Raw genomic sequence first — 21,539 nt, 5'->3', positions numbered from 1 at the left:
GTTATATAAATAAGGTTGTGGAAAATAATTTCACTGAAATTTTTCTCACATTTAACCTTGATGTGGACTGCTATGTCTGTGGAAAATAATATGAATGGAAAAGAATTCTACCAAAATAAATGCATTATAATTGTTAATGAGACACTACAAGTAATCTAACCAAAATAATTTATAAAGGGATTTAGTAAGCCAAACTTAGTGTTCCAATGTTGCAGTTTTTCTTGGAGTTATAATTGTTATTCATCAGTTTCCTCTTTAACTGACCATCCTAGGTCTGACCTGTAGTTCAGGTGGTGGGTGTAACTAAACTCAAGAGGTCTGAGCCCCCAAATTTATATATTCTCTTAACTTGAAAGCACTCTAACCTTTTCAGAGAGATAGAGCAATAGAATTTGAAGCTGTTGATTTTCCAAAGCTTTGCTTTTCCTCTTTAATTTGTCCCTTTCTGTTTTTCAATTTTGCTTTGTGAATACTTTAATATAAACATGTTTTTCTATCTTGTCTGTACACTTGTACTTCCAAATTAAGTAGGGCACTTCACATTATTAAAAAGTCCTTGCTCATTATTTTTATTTCTACCTTTGGATGTCCCAGATGAATTTTCGTAATGTTTACAGCCTTAACTAATTCTTTAAATGGAAAGATAATGACAGTTCACTAAACAGTTTAGAGCCAGTAAATCTCATAGAGAATAAACAATTTAGGTTCACAAATTGTGTGAGTTTTAGTAGTTGATATATAGGACTATATTAACCTTTGGATAGGAATTCAGAGTAATTAAAATAAGCTAAAAATAATACATTCATAGTGTGATTCATTGTTAATATACCTTAGTGTTAAACAATTAATGTTAAAGACATATTATCTTGAAAAGTATATGCATCTGGGCTATTTAGCTAGAGGCATATATATTCTTACCTTAATACTAATTATAGGTTACAAAGGACAATATTCACATCTAAAAGTATTTCAAAAATATTTATATAGGCAATCGACAAAATAATATACTTGTTTGCTATTATACTTTCCATATAGTAAATCTTTTTTTTTTTTTTTTTTTAAGATTTTATTTATTTATTTGAGAGAGAGAGAATGAGAGAGACAGCACATGAGAGGGGGGAGGGTCAGAGGGAGAAGCAGACTCCCTGCCGAGCAGGGAGCCCGATGTGGGACTCGATCCAGGGACTCCAGGATCATGACCTGAGCCGAAGGCAGTCACTCAACCAACTGAGCCACCCAGGCGCCCCCATATAGTAAATCTTAAGCTGTGATGGAAGGTGATAATTTATGTCTAGTATTTATTGAGTGCTGAGATATTAGATTTGATATTCATATATATTAGCTCCATTTCACAAATGAGAAATCAGTAGCTCAGAAATATTAGTGCTTGTCCACTATTAAACAGTCAGTAATTGCAGTATTTAAAACCAGGTCTTTGGGGTACAGATTTAGAATGAATGCAATTACCTTACTTTGTTTAGTACAATATATGTTTATTCTGATATAATTTTAATATTCAATTTTTTCATATTTGTACTCTACCATATTGTCTTTAGACATGATTAGTAAACTGTGCTTAATAGGTTATCTCAAAATAAAACAATTACTTAGGGGTGCCTGGGTGGCACAGTCAGTCAGGCATCCCACTCTTGGTTTCAGCTTAGCTCATGAGATCGAGCCCTGCGTCAGGCTCCATGCTCAGGGCAGAGTCTGCTTGAGATTCTCTCCCTCTCCCTCTGCCCTTTTACCCTCATGCTCTCTCTCCTCTCTCTCTCTAAAATAAATAAATAAATCTTTAAACAAAACAAAAAAAATTACTTAATTCTAAGTTTCAGGCTTCAAATTGCTTGTCATAGCATTTAATTACCATATTCAAGGGGGGAGTTTCAGGCAGATTTGGAGTATCTGAGGAAAAGAACACACAAATTAAATAGGAAAGGTACTCAGAGGTACAACAAAAGAAAAAAAAAGTTGTGAAATGGAAACTGACTTTCCAGTAGAAAACATACAAGGGTGCTACTGTTCATCTGATTGCAGAATGAAAAATGTCCATATGTACATATATGAGATAAATGGATTAAGAAAAGTTATTCAAGTATCTAATGAGAAGAAAAAGAAGCAAATGCCCTCACCAGGTATGGAGGTGGTTACTCAGGTTGACCTCAAGTTCACTCACAATGTAATTCAAATCTAAGGAGAAAGGATGTATCAGTGTCTACAAAATGTTGAGAGTTCCTATGATCCCAGAATATTTTTACCCAGCCATGATGCCATTTGATTAGAAATATAATGGATATTAATTTTCAAATATGAAGTAACTCAGAAATAGAGCACTGATAAACAGTTGTGAGAAAAAGAAAACTCATTGTGAAATTCAATTAAGAAAAAAATTAAAATTAAGATACCACAAAGGGGAAAAATTGTTAAGTGTCCATTAACAATCGCTAGGTTGAAATTTGAAACTAATATTAAACAGTTAATGTAATATTTTTAAAATGCAGAACACATTTTTCATTATTTGTGATAAGTTAAAACCATATACTTCTTAGGAGGTTTTTCTAAAGTGACGGAAGGTATCGGCAAGAGTTACGGTGCTAATTTTATCTTCTTTATTAATAGAGAATCAATATACACTATTTTATGTTCCTACAGCATTAAGTATATTTATATATTCATATTCACAAACACATGCATGTATAAAACTGAACAGTGCCAGTCTCTTAATACTTCATATAATCTATTTTTTAAAGTTTTTATTTAAATTTCAGTTTGTTAACATACAGGGTAATATTAGTAAGCTTCAGGTGTACAATTTAGTGATTCAACACTTCTTTATATCACCTAGTGCTCATCACAAATGCACTCTCTAACCCCCATTCCATATATCCTATTTTTTTAACCACACAGGCTATCTTAGGAAATAACATCTCCCTAGGTAATAATTTTGTACTTTTCTGCATCACTTAAATTCTATGTTTCAATATTTCAAAGCAAAAACAAATATACAATAATGTATTGCTTCATGAAAAGAAAAGGTACACCAAAATGTTTACAACTTATTTTTGAAAATATATATAATATGGAAGCTTGGTTTTTGTGATTTGACCAGTTGTGCTAAGGACAATTTTTTTTAAGTGCTAAATCAGATCATCATAAAAATAACACAACTAATATTATAATAAGTAAGCATTTATAAGTGAATATTCACTAGAAATTTGATTTAAAGGTGAGGTCTCTATTTTAATGAGTCCATTGATTGTGGGCCACAAAAAACTTCTTGTATGAAATATGTTCCTAAAGTACACTAAGGATTTTCAGTCTCAGTATATTCAACTCAGAGGAAGAAATTAAAATAAATTTATGAAGCATTCTGAGAAAAAAATATTAATGCTATTTATCCTGATATTTTACCATTATTTTACCCACATGTTCCTTGATAGTAGTGTTTAATTAATTCTATTAATAATGTATTTGATAATTAAATTGTTTTCACAGTAAAAACCATGTTCACATCAATATTTTACCAGTTTATATGATATTTGATTAGAAAATTACAATAACATTACAACTGTCACAAACAAGGAAAAAACACAGTGTATCCTTGGGAAACATTTGATTTAATTTATATAATTATATAATATAAATTATATATTTATATAATTTAATTTATATAATATAATCTATACAATAATATAGAAAGTATTTTCAAGTTCTCAGTATGCCAAAAGATTAATAACGTATCCATAGACCACAGAGTAAGAAAGGAAAATAATAGATGAGAGAGCAAGAGAAAGAAAGTATGGAATGCTCTGGCACAAAAGACCTAAAACAGAAATTAATGTTCACTCAAAGCACAAAAATGTTATTTGAATCCACTTAACTATGAAAACAAAAGTATGCTTATCTAGAAATCCAGGTCTGAATGTATTTTCTTATTATATCTAAAGATTCAAGATTAAGCAAAAATTGTACATTGATCATGAGTGTAAACATGCAGATTTTACTGTGGTCTTAAATGACTTGAAGAATGAGATCCCCATTTAAAAGATCAAGGTCTACAGTAGGTGGACCTTTTCATCTGAGCCTTTTCATCTGAGTTGCTAAATCAGGATCATGCTTTCTTGCTGATTGATGGATCATGTATATTAATGGCTGTTAAGAATAATTATAATGCTATGGTTTATGTGCCAGACTGGGGACACACCCTAGGTCTCATTTACTATTTTGTCAAAAGTACTTTTGCTCACTTATGAGGTTAAAGCAAATCAGATTGTTCTGACAAGTTCATATGTGTTTCAGATTTTTAAATAAAATTATTAATTTATGAGGGTATTTCTTTTTAAATGATGCAAATTCTACTGGGTAAACAATAATAATAATATTGATGGGAATGATCCAAAGTAATCAAGACTTCTGTTGCATCATTTCTTTGAAATATGAGAAGGAATATGTGCCTAAAGATGGGGATGATCTTCAAATATTTTATGCCAGAGGTACCCGTCAGAAAATGTGATTCGGCTGTCATCATGGTTGTTGGCCTTAAACAACCTGCATGGTTTTTAGGAATGTATCCCTGTTCATGTTAATAGCTCTTTTATTCTGTAACAAATAAGTCATATCTCAATTATAATAAGCATGGCCCATGGTCAAGTGTAAGAACAGATCTAAAACAGATTGAAGAGGGCCAACCTGAAGTATAAAAGAGAAAAGTGCCTTGTATGCTATTGTGATGAGATCCTTTGTCTCCATTTTCTTTGTTTAGTCTCTTCTCTTTTTCAGTGCTTACATTTCCTCATTTCTTCTTGTCCAATTATTGTTCTCTTTCAGAATAAGCATTATATAGTCACTTTCTATTATCTTATGCACCATTTTTATTTTACTATTGTCTCTTATATTTTATAAACTGTTTTATTTTTATTTACTTATTTTTTATTGAATTATATTTGACACATAATGTTACATTCATTTTAGGTGCACAACGTAGTGATTTGACAACCCTCTATATATGCTCACTAGTGTAGCTACTATCTACATACGAGACTATTACAGTATCATTAACTATATTCCCTATGTTGTCTCTTTTATCCCCAAGTCTTATTAATTTTATAATGAGAGCTTGTACCTCCCACTCTCTTTCACCCATTTTGCCCACCCCTCACCACCCTCCCCTCTGGCAGTCATCAGTTTGTTCTTTGTACTTGTGGACTCATTTCTGCTTTTTGTTTATTCTTTGTTTGTTTTAGGTTCCACATATAAGTGAAATCATATGATTTTCCTTTCTCTGTCTGACTTATTTCACTTAGCATAATACCCTCTAGGTTCATCCATGTTGTTGCAAATGGCAAGATCTTATTCTTTTTTATGGCTGAGAAATATTCGTGTGTGTGTGTGTGTGAGAGAGAGAGAGAGAGAGAGATCTTCTTTATTTATCTATGGGTGGACACTTGGGTTGCCTTTTGTCCTCATCGAGGCACTCCTTTCACATATAACAAGGCCCGTTCTTGTGGCAGCTACTTCTCTACCAATATTATAAAACAAAGATGCCCTCCAGTCAGTAAAATTTGATCTTCACAATATTTTCCTTCCTTCTGTTTTATCTCAACGCTAATGATTTGATTTTAGTCATTTGTACATAACAATAAAACAAGCTAACATTTACAAAATTATAAACATCAAGTGATGTTTTTATGCGGTATTTTACAGATTCTAACAATGTAATTAAAATCTTTTTTCCCTTAATTCTAAACTCTTATGTTAACAAATAGTTTTTATATACCTTTATTAGGAATGTTTCAAATTGAGCCAATATTTCCTTACAAAGTGTTATTTTAGAAAGCTCATCAGAGACAGAATTCAAATGTTTTTGTTTTGCATTCTGTTCCTTTGATTTTGAAAGTTTATATTTTGAAAATTTCAGTGTGGAATTAAATTTGTACACCCCTTATTTTATTAAAGAGGCATTATCTAATGGTTTCATAAGAAAAAAAATACACACATACATATATTTTTAACACATGTACACATCTTTTACACATATTCACAACACAGTTTATATATATGTTCATACATGCATAAATATATAAAAATAAATGTTATAAGTGAAATATAAATTATATATAAACATATATATTTATTTACCTTTGATATTCACTATCTTACTTTGCCAAGAATTTCAGTATATTTTTTTCTTGAATAGTTTACTCTGATATGGCTAGATGGGAGGAAAAATATATAAGATAAGCTGCTGCAAACAATTTTGAACACCTGTGGAATGTAACTGTTTTCTACAGCTGTTCAATAAAAAACTGAAGTTGGGCACGAATTTGTCTTAATGATCAAGTTACAGTGAGATTTGTATATTTCCTGTTATTTCCTGTTTATTTCTGCAGAAAGAGTAAATTCCAAGTTTTTGACCTGGTTTGGCTCATGAACGTAAGGGATGCAAGACTCAGCTGAGACCAATATGACATAGATTATACTTTAGAGTCAAATAATGGACTTCACACTCAAAATAATTGCTGTTAATATCACATATCTGTTCTTGTCAATCAAGTGTTAGATATCTTAAACTTTTTATTGACATATACTTTTAACAAAATAAAATGCATAGATTGTAGACATTAATTATAAGTTTGTTGAGTTTTGACAATTGTATACACCTGTGTAACCATAACCCCAATCAAGATATAAGACGTTTATATTATCTGAAAAAGATCCACTTGCCTCTTTTCATTTAATTTTCCCTAGAAAACAATCACTGAAAAATTAATAACCTTTATTGTTTAAAGCAGTTTTAGGCCACAGCAAAATTGAGGGGGAAAATATAGAGATTTACCATATACCCCTTGCCCCCACACATGCATAGCTTTTCCCACTGTCAACATCCCACACCAGAGTGACTGGTATATTTGTTACAATTAATGAAGCTATATCAACACATCATTATCACCCAAAGTTCATAGTTCACTTTAGGGTTCACTCTTGGTTTTGTACATTCTATGGTTTTGACAGTTGTATAACGACATGTATATATTATTATAGTATCATACAAAAGAGTTTCACTGCCCTAAAAATCCTCTGTGCTGTGCATATTTATCCTTCCCTATACCCTAATTTCTGGCAATCACTGATCTTTTTACTGTCTCCATAGTTTTCCTTTTCCAGAATCTCATATAGTTGGGATCATACAGTATGTAGCCTTTTCATGTTGGCTTCTTTAACTTACTAATATGCATTTAAGTCCTCTCTGTATTTTCATGGCTTGATAGCCAACTTCTTTTTAGCACTGAATTACATTCCATTGTCTGAATGTGTTACAGTTTATTTATCCATTCAACTACTGAAGGACATCTTAGTTCCTTCCAAGTTTTGATAATTATGAATAAGCTGCTATAAACATCTGTCCAGTTTTTTGTGTGGACATAAGTTTTCCACTTCTTTGGGCAAATATCAAGGAGTTTGATTGCTGAGTCATATGGTAAGAGTATGTTTAGTTTTATAAGAACCTTCTAAACTGTCTTCCAAAGTGGCTGTACAAAAGCGTTCCCACTAGCAATGGATTAGAGTTCCTGTTCCCCATTCTTGCCAGGGTTTAGTGTTAGTGTTTTGAGGTTGGGCCATTCTAACAGTTGTGATACCTATTCTTTCACCAATACCACAGTCTTGATTACTGTAGGTTTGTAATAAGGCTTAAAGTCATGGAGTATCATTCCTCTGACATTGGTCTTCTTCAATATTTAGCAAGTTATTCCAGGTCTTTTGCCCTTCCATATAAACTCTGTAATCAGATGGTTGATACCCAGAAAATAATTTTTAGGGATTTTTATTGGGATTGCATTTAATCTGTAAACTAATTGGCAAAAAACTGACACCTTGAAAACATTTATCCCTTCTACACAAGAACATGGAATATCTTTCCATTTATTTAGTTATTCTTTCATTTCTTTCATCAGAGTTTTGTAATTTTCCTGATATAGGTATTGTACATAGTTAGATTTATACTTAAGTATTTCATTTTGGGAGGTGCTGATATAAATGGTATTGCATTTTTAATTTCAAATTCCACTTATTCATTGCTGGTATATAAGAAAGTGGGTGACTGGATCTTATATACAGCAGCTTTGTTATAGTTGCTTATTAGTTCCTAATTAAAATTGGCCATTTTTTTCCAATTTTCTACATTGACAATCTGTCATCTGTGGACTAAGACAGTTTTATTTCTTTCTTCCTAATCAGTGCAATTGTATGTCCTTTTCTTTACTTATTGCATTAGCTAGGACTTTCAGTGCAATGTAAAAAAGAACTGGTGGGAGAGGACATCCTTGCCTTGCTCCTAATCTTATTAGGAAAACATCCAATTTCTCATCATTAAGGGTGATGTTGGTTGCAGAATTTTTTGTAGATGTTCTTTATCAAGTTGTGGAAGTTGCCCTCTATTCCTAGTTTGCTGAGTCTTTTTTTTTTTTTTTATGAATGGTGGTTGAATTTTGTCACATGTTTTTTTCTGCATCTATTTATATCATCAAGTGATTTGTCATCTTTAGCCTATTGATGTAATGGAAAACATTTGGTTTTTTGACTTCTGAACTAGGCTTGTACCTGGATAAATCTCACTTGATCATGGTATATAATCGTTTTTATATATTGTTGCATTTGATTTACCTATATTTTGTTGTGGGTTTTTGCATCTATGTTCATGAGATAGATATGTACAGATAATGGTCTGTAGTTTCTTGTAATTTTTTTTTTTTTCTGGTTTTAGTATTGGAGTGATGCAGACATCATAGAAATCGTTAGGAAGTAGTCCCCCTGCTTCTATCTTCTGGAAAGGATTGTAGAGAATTTGTATATATTTTTTTAAATGTTTGGTAAATTTACCAGTGAATCCATATTGGTCTGGAGCTTCATGTTTTGGAAGGTTATTGTTTACTGATTTAACTTCTTTTGTAGATATAAGCCTATATATATTATCTATTTCTACATGTGTGACTTTTGGAAGATTGTGTTTTTAAAGGAATTGGTCCATTTCATCTAGGTTATCAAATTTGTGGGCAAAGAGTTGCTCATAATATGCCTTTATTTTCCTTTTAATATCCATGGTATGTATGGTGATGTCCCCTCTTTCATTTTTGATATCAGTAATCTGTGTCTTCCTTCTTTTTTTCCTAGTTAGCCTGGCTACAGACTTATCAATTTTATTGAAGCAACCACTTTTTGATTTCTACTATTATAGATCCATTTTGCCTACTCTATTGTAGAACTTCAGATAAATGGAATTATATTTCATGTACTCTTTAGTTTCTGACTATAACTCACTGGAATGCTTTTGAAATATATCCGTGTTGCTGCATTGCATCTGTAATACCTTCCATCTTCCTCTTTATTATTGAATAATTGTTCATTTTTATATAGCTATTATATTTTTTTTATTATCCCATTGTGGACATTTAGGGTATCTTTAGGCTTTGATGATTTTGATTATGGCTGATAGAAATATTCCCTTGTCATTCCTTTTGTGGGTGTTTGTTTCATTCTCTTGTATAAATACCCAGGTATGGAATTCCTGGGTCATAATATAGACATGTATGTTTACACTTAAATTTTAAATAAACTGACATTTTTTTCTAAAGTGGTTTAATTTTACATTCTGACCAGCAGATATCAATGATCCAAGTTGCTCTACATCCATAATTATATTCAATAATGTTAGTGTTTTTTTTTAATTAACCATTCTGGTGAATATGAAATAGCTATTATTTCACTTTAGTTCATTGTTCTCTTAAATTTCTCACCCCCCCTTCTTCACACATGTTCAGCAAAAGACTGGCCTAATATAAAGGAAAAAAAATGATTCAAGGAATTTTCTCTGTAAATATACAAACATCCCTGTATTTGCACATATCCATCTTTTTTCCCCAGCTTTTTGATGTATTGACAAATTAAAATTGTATATATTGAATCTGTATAATGTGATGTTTTGATATATATATATATGTATATATATACACATTTTTAAATTATTATCACGTTTAAGCTAATTAACCTATCTCTCATGTCAACAGTTACTTTTTTGTGTGGTGAGAACACTTAAGATCTACTCTCAGCACATTTTCAGTATGCAATACATCATTGCTAACTACAGTCACTATGCAGTACTTTAGGTCTCTAGAACTTATCTCACAACTGAAATTTTGTGCCCTTTGACTACCTCTCCATGACCCTCCAGTCCCTTACAACCACTATTCTTCTCTCTCCTATGAGTCTGACATTAATAGATTCCAGAAATGAGAGGTCGTGAAGTATTTGTCTTTCTTTTTCAGTTTATTTCATTTAGCATAATGTCCTCAGATTCATCCATGTGGTTGCAAATTGCAGGATTTATTTTTTTAAGTTTGAAATATATCTAAAATATATATTTATGCTTATAAATATATATTATGTTTTATCTAAGTTATAAAATATTTATGTTTTATTATATTGTATATGATATATATACATTATATATATATATATATATATATATATATATATATATATATATATATATATAATTTTCCACAAGATATATAAAATACTGGAAAATATATATATATATCACATTTCTTAATCTTTTCATTCACTGACAGGCACTGGCAGGCTATTGTGAATAATGTTGCAATCAACATAGGAGTGCCGATATCTCTTCAAATTTTTATTTTATTTCCTTTGGTTGTATACCCAGAAGTAGGATTGCTACATCATAGTTCAATTTTAATTTTTTAAAAGAATCTCCATATTGTTTTCCTTAATAATTGTATTAATTTACATTCTTACCAACAGTGTGCAAGGTTCCCTTTTCTCCACATCCTCACCAACACTTATCTTTTTACTTTTTGTAATAGCCATCCTAACAGATAAGAGATGATATCTCATTGTAATTTTGATTTTTATTTCCCTGATGATTAGTGATGGTGAGCTTCTTTTTTATACCTATTAAGCATTTGTATGTCTTCTTTGGAAAAATATCTATTTTGGTCCTTTGCCCATTTTTAAATTATTTGTTGTTGTTGTTGTTTTTCCTTGCTATTGGGTTGTATGAGTTCCATATATATTTTATAACTGTAAATATATAAGCCACCAACATTAGAGCACCTAAACATATAAAACAAATATTAACAGATCTGAAGGGAGAAATAGCAGTACAATAATGGTAGGAGACTTCAGTGTCTCACTTTCAACAATGGACACATCATCCAGACAGAAAATAAACAGAAAAAGTAGACTTGAATAATACTATAGGGCAAGTGATTTTAAGAGACATATACAGAATATTCCATTCAAAAAGAGTATGATACACATTCTCCTCGAGCTCACATGGAACACTCTCCAGGATAAATCATATCAGCCCACAACATGAGTCATAATAAATTTAAGAACACTGAAATTATGTCAAGTATCTTTCCCAACCACAATGGTATGAAACTCTTGAACAACTCAAAAGAGAAATAAAAAAATATCTTGAGACAAGTGAAAATGGAAACACAACAGGCCAAAACTTATGGGATGCATCAAAAGCAGTGCTGATTAGGAAGTTAGTAATAAAATCATACATCAAGAAAATAACGAGGTCTCACACAACCTAGCATTACATATTAGGGAACTGGAAAAAGAATAAACTAAGCCTAATTAGCAGAAGGAAAGAGTAATGAAAATTAGAAGACAAACAAATGAAATAGAGATTTAAAAAACCATAGAAAGGATCAATGAACCTAAGAGTTGTTTTTACATGCATGCATCCCCTTGTACTCTTATCATAATGATAAACTGACTCTCTTTCTTGTTAATGGCTGTTTTTATTTCCTTCTTCTGCATACTGTAGATTCTCCTTAATGGAAAGTTCGTACTGCTGATTTCACTTTATCTTCTTTTTCTTCAAATTATATTACAGTCTCTTCATCAGTATTAAAGAAGCTTAAATCTCTTTAATTAAAATTAACATCATACCCATCTATCACACACTCTTCAAGGCTAAACATTTTTCTTCACCATACATACCTTCATAATTCAATACATCATCATCCCATTCAAGCTACTATTATTCCTACTTCTTCACACTGTTCTTTTGCTAAAGACATCTGTGGCTTCTGTGTGGCTAAATACAAGTTTCACTTCAGGACATGTAACGTTCTTGTCTTCTCAACAATATTTGCAGTCTTAACTGCAGCCATTTACTGAAGGCTTCCCTTTTTTGGTTACTATATGTAACAAACTTCCCTCTCTTTTTTTTCCACCTCCTGGGATATTTATTCATAGTTTATTGTGTAGGTGGCTCCACATGACTCTTAAATGAGTCTTCTCTTTGCATGTTACTCTCTTGTTTCATTAAGTGTTAGCACAATTTGAGCAATTGCTTAATCCTAAAACCTGGGAGAGATCATTGATTTCAGAATATATGACTATCCACCCCGAAACTATCATCAGCAAAACCATATGGATTAACTTTTTAATTTTTTTAAATTTTTTAATCACAGTGGATTAACTTTTTAAAATATCTTTTTGTGATTCACTATCCATTAATCCATTTATAATTTACCATCTGACCTTGAGCATGTCTCCTTTATATTTTGAAGCCATCTACTGCTTTTTATCCTGTTAACGCCTCATCTCTTCCTCTTTCATATTTTAACTAGAGTGTATCTCTCTAGACTTTGTGTAATCCAGTCTATATCCACTGTCATCTTTAAAAATAATAAAGCAGAATGTGTCATTTATATTTAAAAAATGCTTTAGTGACTTTTCATTGTCCTTGCCAAACATCATCCCTGCAATCTGGTGCATGTCTTCCTCTCCAGCTTTCTTTTTCACCTTTCTCTGTGTTACTCATTTCACTTCATCAGAATAACTCTTCTTACTTTTTAGAATGTGCTGCATTTTCTCTAAAATATGAGCCTTCACATGATTTCCTTTGCAGGAAAGTTTCTTTCACTCATCCTCCTATATTAAATTCACCAGGTGACTGCTACTCACCCTTTTGATCTCAGTTTAACAGTTATTTCTCAGATTAAATTTTTGTTCTTCCACACTAGCTTAGCTCTTAAATGCTACATTTTTTTCCACTGGGCTGTACAATCCATAAGGGCATAAACTGCATCTGTTTTCTTCCCTGACAAATTTGTAGCATCTACACAATGGTGTGGTAAAGAATGGACAGTCACAAATTAGATATTGAATAGATCAATATATCACAATTCATTTCTTGGTTATATTGCAGAGACAGAGGATTGATTAATCCTGCACAGGCATAACTTGTACAAGTTAAACAGTCATCCTTTCTCAGGTTAAGAATCTAATTTAGCAATTTGCTAATTTAAAATCAGTAGTTTATCATATTTCAAAGTTTTAGAGCTCTGATCACAAAGGATAAAAAATATATTTAATAGATGTTGAAATGTCTTTCAGTTAAGGAATGCATAAGACAAAATTGTGTTTTATTGACTCTTCTATTTTTATAATTTCCCAAATACAGTGAATATAACTGTTTCCCCACAATGTGCATTTATAAAAACAATCTGATTTACAGAAATATTGTTTCTTTAGAAATTTATGTCAACAGTCATGCTAATTAATCATTGATGCAATGAAGTTAAGTCTCACTAAATAGAAAGGATCATCCACTGAAACGTTCAATTAGAAAGTGAGTAGTACATAATTTATCACTATCTAGACATTTTTCTTGCTCCTTTAAAAGTTGAATATTATTCTGTGTAATAAATATGAAGGAAAATAAATTGTCTTAATTAATGCAGGCAATTTAGAGTTACTTATATGTTGAATAATAAAAACAGTGGAAATTAATACCATTATTGCAGAAGTGTTGTGATTTAGTGACATATTTTAAATTTCTGACTAAAAAAATGTCTTTCAGTACTCCCAATAAGAGGAATCCAGTATTTCCTCAACAGTGGCATCTAGAAGGGCCATAAGAAGAGGCTTTTTCCATAAGTGAATTCCCTGAGGAATTTAAATAATTATTTGGGGTCTATATATATTTTTCCCCACTTGTGAAATCAGTGGCTTGGAGTAGATGGGACTATAAAGCATCTCCTGAGTGAAAGGTTTCTTGACTTTTATTTATACCTACAACTTCTGTCACTAAGAGCAATGCTTACTTCATGTGGAGGAAATTCTGCCCATGTGCTGTGATCTCAAATTTCTTTCATGACCCCTTCCTCGTGACTTGGCCAGTGCTGAAAATTCGTTGCTACCAACAGAGGAAATTCTTTAAAGTGAGCCATTTCTTACATCAATAGAGTAGTTATAATAATCTAACTTGAAGTAACACCACCATGGAACTGAGAAATAATATTTAAATTTTTATGGGAAGGCAGGAAGGGATAAAGTCTGCCAGTATGCATGGCATTAAGACAAAGCTAAAAAGGCTATATATCCTTGGGTGACAGGGGGTTCTCACACATTACCAAGGAGGTGTGAAATGAAAATAATTTTTACTTAAAAGAAAAATATTTCCTAAATCTTCTTTAACTTCTTTAAGTTTCTGTTTCTCAATTTGTAAAGTAAAACTAGTAATTTCCCTCTGCATTTATAAAATATACTTCTATCAATGTCTTCCAGCCAAAGGTCACCAGGAACACACCTGTAGGTGAATAAGTGAGTTTATTACTAATTGCAGAGAGGGAGAACACACACTATAAGGAATGGTAGGAGGTCTCATAAAGCAAGCATTAAAAGGGCACCTGGGTGGCTCAGTTGGTTAAGCGGCTACCTTTGGCTCAGGTCATGATCCTGGAATCCCAGGATTGAGCCCCACATCAGGCTCCCTCCTCAGCGGGGAGTCTGTTTCTCCCTCTGACACTCCCCCTTCTTGTACTCTCTCTCTCAAAAAAATGAATAAAAACATTAAAAAAAAAAAAAAAAAAAAGCATTAGAAAGAACCTGTAATTGGATTTGGTCTTTTATTGGGTAATTTTGGAAACAGGGTCTGGAAATGGGGGTCCACTTTGGATTGGGTGCTGTTAGAAAGCAGTAGCATTTATGTGTTTGAGCATCTCATTAATTTTATCTATAGGAAGGCCATATTAGAGCAAGAATCACACTGTAGTTGATAAAGAAATAGCAGTCACTAATAACTGCTAAGAAATGAGATGTTTGCTATCTCACTTTATCATAATCTCAGTGTGATCTTGATGTTGGTGCCTACGAGATCATGTGTGCCTAAGAAGAGAACAGTCTGGCCTAGTTATGAGTATCAGGCCATCTTCCAACAACACTGAAGCCAACTGTCATTGTCAGATCACTTCCTGGATGTAAGGGGCTGCTTTTTATTTCCTCACAAAAAAAAGATATAAAAAACAAAATAATGAAGAAATACTTGACAGAGAAAAATTCAGGATGTCCAACATACCACACAGAAGTTCTGGAAAGAGAAATAAAAAAAATAAATAAATGAAATGGACAGGAAAGTCTTGTCAAATTAATACTGAGGAAAATATGCCCCAACACTAAGCATAACATTATTTAATATAACACCAAATATGTGAGCGCCTGGTTGGCTCAGTCATTAAGTGTCCGCCTTTGGCTCAGGTCATGGTCCCAGGGTCCTGGGATCCAGCCCCGCATTGGGCTCCCTGCTCAGCAGGAAGCCTGCTTCTCCCTCTCCCACTCCCCCTGCTTGTTTGTGTTCCCTCTCTCGCTGTGTCTCTCTCTGTCAAATAAATGAATAAAATCTTAAAAAAAAAGACTTAAATGTTAAAAAAAAAAATAACACCAAGTACAAAGAAAAGTTTATAAAAGCTTCCAGAGAGAAAGCAAAGAAAAAAAAAAAAAAAAAGAAAAGATTCTTTTTACAATGGGACAAGGTTCATATTACCATATTACCACCATACTGCTCAGGAAAAGTGCCAGATTCCAGCACAATAGATCAGTGTATTAAAGTTCTGAGGAAAAGCAGCTCTTTACCTTGAATTCTAGAGGCAGCCAAACTTGGATCATGCCACGACCAATAGATTTACCTCCACTAAACTCTTTCTGAGGCAATTACTTGAAAATATACTCCAACAAGATGAGAATGAAAACAAGAAAAAGGAAGACTTGAGAAACATGAAATGGTGTCCTAAGCCAGGAGCGCAGCAAAAGAAACTGCAGGCTGAGGGCTGTGAAGCAGGCCAAGGAAACACCGTCTACAGTGGCATGAACCCGTCGTGGACTCGAAGAAGCACGTCTTAAACCAGTGCTCTCAGACTTTAATGTACCAAGGAATTAACCAAACATTTTAAAATGTCAATTTCAATTAGGTAGATCTGCAGTATGGACCAAAGATCCTGCGTTTCTTGTAAGCTCTCAGTTGATGCCGATGCCAGGGCTCCCTGGGCCACGCTACGAGTAGGAAGGCGTGCCACTGAGCAAAGCATTCAGTCATTTAAAATATAAATTTGTGGTTCATCCTCCTAAAACTTGTTACATGTTTCTCTTCATTGTCCTGAGAATTAAATCTTTGCTCCTTTCCATGGCTCTAAATTTTCCTCATTAAAATGATTCTATGAACTTACATTTCACACCTCAACACATATCACTCTAAGCATCATGGATTATGTTCAAATCATACTGATGCAGTTTCATGGATGTTCTAACTTCAGAGTGTCTACTTTTGCTGTTGCCTCTAGCTAGATGCTCTTTTCCTACCCACTTGCAACACGTGGAGAATTTAAATATCACTTCTTCTAAAAAAGGTTTGTTTGTTTTTAAATTTATTATTATTATTTTTTTATTTTTAAGTAATCTCTACACCCAACAAGGGGCTTGAACTCACAATCCCAAGATCAAGAGTCGCATGCTGTTCTGACTGAGCCAGCCAGAGAACCCTTTAAAAAGGCGATGCAAAATATAGCTTTTTTATTCCAAACACCAAATATATAGCAATGATATTACCATATTAGAGAACTACTTTTAAAAGAAAATTAAAAAGAAATATATAATTTGCTGGCATATAGTTGCTCATAATATGTTCTTATAATTGTTTGTATTTCTTTGGTGTTGGTTGTGATCTCTCCTCTTTCATTCATGATTTTATTTATTTGGGTCATTTCTCTTTTCTTTTTGATAAGTCTGGCCAGGGGTTTATCAATCTTATTAATTCTTTCAAAGAACCAGCCCCTAGTTTCGTTGATCTGTTTACTGTTCTTTTGGTTTCTATTTCATTGATTTCTGCTCTGATCTTTATTATTTCTCTTCTCCTGCTGGGTTTAGGCTTTATTTGCTGTTCTTTCTACAGCTCCTTTAGGTGTAGAGTTAGGTTGTGTATTTGAGACCTTTCTTGTTTCTTGAGAAAGGTTTGTATTGCTATATGCTTTCCTCTTAGGACCGCCTTTGCTGCATCCCAAAGATTTTGAACAGTTGTGTTTTCATTTTCATTTGTTTCCAGGAATTTTTTTAATTCTTCTTTAATTTCCTGGTTGACCCATTCATTCTTTAGTAGGATGCTCTTTAGCCACCATGTATTTGAGTTCTTTCCGACTTTCCTCTTGTGATTGAGTTCTAGTTTCAAAGCACTGTGGTCTGAAAATATACAGGGAATGATCCCAATCTTTTGGTACCAGTTGAGACCTGATTTGTGACCTAGGATGTGATCTATTCTGGAGGATGTTCCATGGGCACTAGAGAAGAATGTGTATTCCGTTGCTTTGGGATGGAATATTCTGAATATATCTCTGAAGTCCATTTGGTCCAGTGTGTCATTTAAAGTCTTTATTTCCTTGTTGATCTTTTGCTTAGATGATCTGTTCATTTCAGTGAGGGGGGTGTTAAACTCCCCTACTATTATTGTATTGTTGTCAATGTGTTTCTTTGCTTTTATTATTAATTGGCTTATAAAATTGGCTGCTCCCATGTTAGGGGCATAGATATTTACAATTGTTAGATCTTCTTGTTGGATAGACCCTTTAAGTATGATATAGTGTCCTTCCTCATCTCTTATTATAGTCTTTGGTTTAAAATCTAATTTGTCTAATATAAGGATTGCCACCCCAGCTTCCTTTTGGTGTCCATTAGCATGGTAAATGGTTTTCCACCCCCTCACTTTCAATCTAGAGGTGTCTTTGGGTCTAAAATGAGTCTCTTGCAGACAGCATATCGATGGGTCTTGTTTTTTAATCCAATCTGATAGCCTGTGTCTTTTGATTGGGGCATTTAGCCCATTTACATTCAGGGTAACTATTGAAAGATATGAATTTAGCGCCATTGTATTGCCAGTAAGATGACTGTTATTGTATATTGTCTGTGTTCCTTTCTGATCTATGTTGCTTTTAGGCTCTCTCTTTGCTTAGAGGACCCCTTTCAATATTTCTTGTAGGACTGGTTTTCTGTTTGCAAATTCCTTTAGTTTTTGTTTGTCCTGGAAGCTTTTTATCTCTCCTTCTATTTTCAGTGACAGCCTAGTTGGATATAGTATTCTTGGCTGCATATTTTTCTCATTTAGTGCTCTGAATATATCCTGCCAGTCCTTTCTGGCTTGCCAGGTCTCTGTGGATAGGTCTGTTGTCAATCTAATGTTTCTACCATTGTAGGTTACAGACCTCTTATCCCGAGCTGCTTTCAGGATTTTCTCTTTGTCTCTGAGACTCGTAAGTTTTACTATTAGATGTCGGGGTGTTGACCTATTTTTATTGATTTTGAGGAGGGGTTCTCTATGCCTTCTGGATTTTGATGCCTGTTTCCTTCCCCAAATTAGGGAAGTTCTCTGCTATAATTTGCTCCAATATACCTTCTGCCCCGCTCTCTCTTTCTTCTTCTTCTGGGATCCCAATTATTCTAATGTTGTTTCGTCTTACGGTATCACTTATCTCTCAAATTCTGCCCTCATGATCCAGTAGTTGTTTATCTCTCTTTTTCTCAGCTTCTTTATTTTCCATCATTTGGTCTTCTATCTCACTGATTCTCTCTTCTGCCTCATTTATATCCTAGCAGTTAGAGCCTCCATTTTTGATTGCACCTCATTAATAGCCTTTTTGATTTTGACTTGGTTAGATTTTAGTTCTTTTATTTCTACAGAAAGGGTTTCTCTAGTATCTTCCATGCTTCTTTCAAGCACAGCTAGTATCTTTAAAATTGTCATTCTGAACTCTAGCTCTGACATCTTACTAATGTCTGTATTGATTAGGTCCCTGGCAGTCAGTACTGCCTCTTGTTCTTTTTTTTGAGGTGATTTTCTCCATCTTGTCATTTTGTCCAGAGGAGAATAGATGAATGAGAGAACAAAATGTTAACAGAGTAAAAACAACGCCAGAAAAATATACGCTAAACAAATCAGAAAAGACCTGAAACCAGGGGAAAAGAAAGGGAAAGAAAGAAAAAGAATAGAAAAAGATAAAGATAAAAAAAAAAAGAATATGATCAAATATGATCAAGCTGGTGCATAGATCGGTGCCACACACTAAATTTTGGGCATATTTTGGTCTGTTAGAAGAAAGTGCCTCCCAAAATTTTAAAGAAAGAAAAACATATATATGTACAAAATAAGGTTAAATACGATAAAGGGATGGAATATGACTGTACAGATGAAAATACCATCCACTTTTTTCAAAGAAATGGAACAAATAATCCTAAAATTTGTATGGAACCAGAAAAAAACCCGAATAGCCAGAGGAAGGTTGAAAAAGAAAAGCAAAGCTGGTGGCATCACAATTCCAGACTTCCAGCTCTATTACAAAGCTGTAATCATCAAGACAGTATGGTACTGGCACAAAAACAGACACATAGATCAATGGAACAGAATAGAGAGCCCAGTAATGGACCCTCAACTGTATGGTCAACTAATCTTCCACAAAGCAGGAAAGAATGTCCAGTGGAAAAAAGATAGTCTGTTCAATAAATGGTGTTGGGAAAATTGGACAGCCACATGCAGAAAAATGAAACTGGACCATTTCCTTACACCACACACAAAAATAGACTCAAAATGGTTGAAAGATCTAATGTGAGACAGGAGTCCATCAAAATCCTAAAGGAGAACACAGGCAGCAACCTCTTCGACCTCAGCCACAGCAACTTCTTCCTAGAAACATCGCCAAAGACAAGGGAAGCAAGGGCAAAAATGAACTATTGGGACTTCATCAAGATAAAAAGCTTTTGCACAGCAAAAAAAAAAAAAAAAAAAAAAAACAGTCAACAAAACCAAAGGACAACTGACAGAATGGGAGAAGATATTTGCAAATGACATATCAGATTAAAGACTAGTATCCAAAATCTATAAAGAACTTATCAAACTCAACACCCAAAGAACAAATGATCCAATCAAGAAAAGGGCAGAGAACATGGACAGACATTTTTCCAAAGAAGACATCCAAATGGCCCACAGACACATGAAAAAGTGCTCAACATCGCTCGGCATCAGGGAAATCCAAATCAAAACCTCAATAATTTACCACCTCACACCCGTCAGAATGGCTAAAATTAACAAGTCAGGAAACGATAGATGTTGGCAAGGATGCGGAGAAAGGGGAACCCTCCTACACTGTTGGTGGGAATGCAAGCTGGTGCAGCCACTCTGGAAAACAGTATGGAGGTTCCTCAAAAAGTTGAAAATAGAGCTACCATACAACCCAGCAATTGCACTACTGGGTATTTACCCCAAATATACAAATGTAGTGATCCGAAGGGCTATGTGCACCCCGATGTTTATGGCAGCAATGTCCACAATAGCCAAACTGTGGAAAGAACCAAGATGTCCATCGACAGATGAATGGATAAATTAGAAATGGTATATATATACAATGGAATATTATGTAGCCATCAAAAGGAATGAAATCTTGCCATTTGCAATGACGTGGATAGAACTAGAGATTATTATGCTAAGCGAAATAAGTCAGAGAAAGACATGTATCATATGACCTCACTGATATGAGGAATTCTTAATCTCAGGAAACAAACGGAGGGTTACTGGAGTGGTGGGGGGTGGGAGGGATGGGGTGGCTGGGTGATAGACACTGGGGAGGGTATGTGCTGTGGTGAGCGCTGTGAAATGTGTAAGACTGTTGAATCACAGACCTGTACATCTGAAAGAAATAATACATTATATGTTAAAAAAAAAAAAAAGAAGAAAAAGAAGATAGCAGGAAGGGATAAATGAATGGGGGAAAATTGGAGGGGGAGATGAACCATGAGAGACTTTGGACTCTGAGAAACAAACTGAGGGTTCTAGAGGGGAGGGGGTGGGGTATGGGTTAGCCTGGTGATGGGTATTAAAGAGGGCATGTACTGAATGGAGCACTGGGTATTATACACAAACAATGAATCATGGAACACTACATCAAAAACTAATGATGTAATTTATGGTGATTAACATAACATAATAAAAAAAGAAATATATATAATTTTATGCATATTAAAGGGATATAAGCATGACTGTTTTTAGTATGTCTAGATACTAGCAATTGATAGAAATATTGAAGTATTTGCACACACTATGAATTAAACTAAAATTTCATTTGTGATCCTGTAATGTCTTTTCAAAGATTTTCTCACCAATGTTTGCTCAGTGAGCTGAAAATTTC

The 21,539-nt window shown here is 33.5% G+C and overlaps 1 long non-coding RNA gene across 4 annotated transcripts in view; it reads right to left on the bottom strand.

Annotated features, from left to right (window-relative positions):
- Nucleotides 1–21,539, bottom strand: part of LOC144381474 (uncharacterized) — a 232,783-nt gene that overhangs the window by 108,780 nt on the left and 102,464 nt on the right. For 2 of the 4 annotated variants that reach the window (XR_013446718.1, XR_013446717.1), the window contains exon 2: nucleotides 2,133–2,190. The exons of the other annotated variants lie outside the window; for them this stretch is intronic. This is a non-coding gene — a long non-coding RNA (uncharacterized LOC144381474). The remainder of the gene's footprint in view (nucleotides 1–2,132; nucleotides 2,191–21,539) is intronic. 4 annotated transcript variants of the gene reach the window in all.

This window comes from Halichoerus grypus, chromosome 4 (genome assembly GCF_964656455.1).
Source record: "Halichoerus grypus chromosome 4, mHalGry1.hap1.1, whole genome shotgun sequence".
NCBI classification, from domain to species: domain Eukaryota; kingdom Metazoa; phylum Chordata; class Mammalia; order Carnivora; family Phocidae; genus Halichoerus; species Halichoerus grypus.
This window is presented reverse-complemented; position numbering and strand designations above follow the sequence as displayed.